At 40.2% G+C, this 3968-nt stretch overlaps 1 pseudogene across 1 annotated transcript; it reads left to right on the top strand.

Annotated features, from left to right (window-relative positions):
• Positions 1 to 275: 275 nt before the first annotated feature.
• Positions 276 to 866, top strand: LOC108292865 (annotated as a pseudogene). Its single transcript, XR_005197635.1, has one exon. The product of XR_005197635.1 is annotated as a 60S ribosomal protein L11-like (transcript).
• Positions 867 to 3968: the final 3102 nt, after the last annotated feature.

Raw genomic sequence — 3968 nt, 5'->3', positions numbered from 1 at the left:
AAAAACCTAGACATTGGCTTAGGCAAGGATTTCATGACCAAGAACCCAAAAGCAAATGCAATAAAAGCAAAGATAAATAGTTGGGACTAATTAAACTAAAGAGCATTTGCATGGCTAAAGGAACAGTCAGCAGAGTAAACAGACAACCCACAGAGCGGGAGAAAGTCTTCACAATTTGTACATCTGACAAAGGACTAATATCCAGAATTTACAACAAATTCAAATCAGTAAGAACAAAACCAACAATCCCATAAAAAAATGGGCTAAGACTCTTTCTATTCTCCATAATGGCTCAGAATCAAGGTGAAAAGGAGAACCTCATGCAGGAACATCACATCTGCAAGCTCTGTCTCAACATCTGTGTTGGGGAGAGTGGAGACAGACTGACCCGAGCAGCCAAGGTGTGGGAGCAGCTCACAGGGCAGACCTCCATGTTTTCCAAAGCTAGATACACTGTCAGTTCCTTTGGCATCCAGAGAAATGAAAAGATTGCTGTCCACTGCACAGTTTGAGGGGCCAAGGCAGAAGGAATCTTGAAGAAGGGTCTGAAGGTGTGGGAGTATGAGTTGAGAAAAAACAATTTCTCAGCTACTGGAAACTTTGGTTTTGGGATCCAGGAACACATTGATTTGGGTATCAAATATGACCCAGGCATTAGTGTCTATGGTCTGGACTTCTATGTGGTGCTGGGTAGGCCAGATTTCAGCATCACAGACAAGAAATGCAGGACAGACTGCACTGGGGCCAAACAGAATCAGCGAAGAGGAGGCCATGAGCTGCTTCCAGCAGAAGTATAATGGGATTATCCTTCCTGAGAAATAAATTCCTGTTTCTATCCAAAAGGCCAATAAAAAGTTTTCAGTGAAAAGTTTAAAAAAAAAAGAAAGAAAAAGTAGGCTAAGGATATGAATGGACAATTCTCAACAGAAGATATACAAATGGCCAAATGCTCAACATCACTAATGATCAGGGAAATGCAAATCAAAACCACAATGAGATACCACCTTACTCCTGCAAGAATGGCCATAATCAAAAAATCAAAAAACAGCAGATGTTGGCATGGATGTGGTGAACAGGGAACACTTCTACACTGCTGGTGGGAATGTAAACTAGTACAGCCACTATGGAAAACAGTGTGGAGATTCCTTAAAGAACAAAAAGTAGAACTACAATTCGATCCAGCAATCCTACTACTGGATATCTACCCAGAGGAAAAGAAGTCATTATTTGAAAAAGATACTTGCACATGCATGTTTATAGCAGCACAATTCCCAACTGCAAAATTGTGCAGCCAACCCAAATGCCCATTAACCAATGAGTGGATAAAGAAATTGTGGTATATACATATATAAATATATATATATACACACACACTGTGGTATATACGTATATATATGATGGAATACTGCTCAGTCATAAAAAGTAAAGAATTAACAGCATTTGCAGTGACCTAGATGAGATTGGAGACTATTATTCTAAGTGAAGTAACTCAAGACTGGAAAACCAAACATGGTATGTTCTCACTGATATGTGGGAAGTAAGCTATAAAGTCTAGAATCACATTGGACATCTAATTTAATTCTTATGCAAAGGCACAAGAATGATGCAATGGACTTTGGGGACTTGGGGGGGAAGAGTGGGAGGGGGATGAGGGATAAAAGACTACAAATACGGTGCAGTGTGTACTGTTCACATGATGGGTGCACCCAAATCTCACAAATCACCACTAAAGAACTTATTCAGGTAACAAAATACCACCTGTACTCCAATAACTTATAGGAAAAAAAGTTTTTTGTGTAAGAAAACTAAATATTAAAAGAAAAGAAACTGAGGTACAGAAAAGTTGTCATTTCTTTCAGATCACGGTAGCTAGTATGGGTGGGTTTCAAGACAAGGAAGACAGGCTCCAGAGACCACACTCAACCATGAATCTACATTGCAACCAAGACTAATCTATGAGAAGGATGACAGTTTATTAATTGGTGATTGTGGAGAGGTAGGAACCCCAAGTTAATATGTCCAAAAGAGAGCTCTTGGTTTCTTTCTGCCTGACTCTAATTTCTCTTTCTTCAGGCTTTCCTCTGTCAGTAAACACCAACTTCATTCATCCAGCATCCCTAGTTCTTGGAGTTTTCCTTGTCCCTGCTTCTGTCATCACTTATCTAGTCTATCAACAAAGCCTACTGGCTTTGCCTTCACAATACAAACCTAACCCTCTCTCTCTCCCCTCCACCACTACCATCCTGGTCCAAGCCCCCATTATTTTTCCCCAGATTATTGTAATATATCTGGTTTCCTGGTTTCTACTGTTACCCTCAATTGTCTATTCTTACTACAGCTGAAGTAACTCTTTTAAAGCAAAAGTCAGATTATGTCCCATCTGCCCAAAACTCTCTGATGGCATCCCTACTTCCTCAGAATGAAATTTAGTTGTTGTTGGCTCACACAGCCTTACGTAAATCTATCCATCTGCTACCTATTCTCCAGTCACTTTCCCTGTCACTCCCTGTGCTCCAGATATCATGTCCTTTCAGTTTCTCATATATGCTGGCTCTCCTCCATCCTCAGTGGCTCCCTGTGCTTGGAAGGCTCTCGTGGGTGGCTGCAGAGCTTGCTTCTCTATTTCATGCAAGTATCTGCTCCAGGTCACCTTCTTAACGAGGTTCTCCCTGACTACTATGGCCTCCATTCCCTTTCTTGTCCTCACTAGACCCTTCCCCAGCCTAGTGCTCATGCCTCTGCATATATTACAAATACACTGTTTATTGGTCTGTTATCCTTCCCAGCCCTTTCTTGTTAGCTACATAAGAGAAAGGATTTTGTCTGTTATTTTAGTGTTGTTCCTGTGTCTCAACTGCTGTCTAGCACATAGCAGGCATGCAATGAAAACTGTTTGAGTGACTGACTGAATGAACGCAGGGATGTCATCATTCTGTACTGGAACCATAATGAACGTGACATGAAGCAAGAGAATGAAGACACACAATAGGTCAGCCTACTAGCAGTTCTTTTAATTGCCTGATTGATATTGGAAAATGAAGCTTTCTGGATGATAAATGAAAGCTATTAAATGCCATTCATCACAATTCTTGTCATAATCAACTCAATAAAGTATAGAATGCACATTGCACACCTAATTTAATGTGTGCAAACCAGGCATGTAATGACACAAATGTACAGTTTGTGGGTTGCAGTTAGTGCAGAAAAATGTAGCATTAGCCAAAGATAAGAGAGTCGCTGATGCATTCTCTATACTGGCAGATCGATACAGTGTTATAAAGAATGAAGAAATGAAATCAAAAGGATTTTTTTCTGACAAAAGAGAGAAAAGAATGAAATGGAAAGGGCACAATTGGCACCATTTAAATCTATGCCTTTATGTTTTACCTTCTAATTGGGACCTGAGGTTATAAATCAAGATAATAAAAGCTGATAAATACATTGCCTTATTTTTCCCCACAGGGGAGGTGAAGGAAGATGAAAGAAAGCATCAAAAGAAAACTACTCTGGCAGGGACTTCTCATTCCTTTTCATTTTATTTTCTGGCAAAGACTATAGTGCATCCATTACTTGTCTGAGAGGTTACAAAAGAGGAAGGAGCCTGGGGTTGTATAATAACATTGGAAACCTAGGAGAGGCCACAAAGAGTATCTTGTAGGGTGGGCGGGGTTCAGAAGGTTCTAAGCCATGCTGTGAATCTGGCACACAGGCCTTTGTGCTCAAAACACAACATCTGGGGTGTATTCTCAGCTCTTACAAGGAGCAATGAATGCTGCTAATGACTTTGCTCTAGGGGTTTTGATGGCAGGATAGAAATTTAACCAAAGTTGGAGGGAATTAGTCTCTAGTTTAGCAGGCTTCTTGCTAAATGTCTGCCTCCTGAGGTTCTACTGCTAAAAGAGAAAACATTCTAGACACTTGGCCTTTCTCACTTCTGCATTTCTTATTTATGATATAAATGCAAAAAA

Source organism: Cebus imitator, unplaced genomic scaffold (genome assembly GCF_001604975.1).
Source record: "Cebus imitator isolate Cc_AM_T3 unplaced genomic scaffold, Cebus_imitator-1.0 Scaffold510, whole genome shotgun sequence".
Classification (NCBI taxonomy): Eukaryota; Metazoa; Chordata; class Mammalia; order Primates; family Cebidae; genus Cebus; species Cebus imitator.
This window is presented reverse-complemented; position numbering and strand designations above follow the sequence as displayed.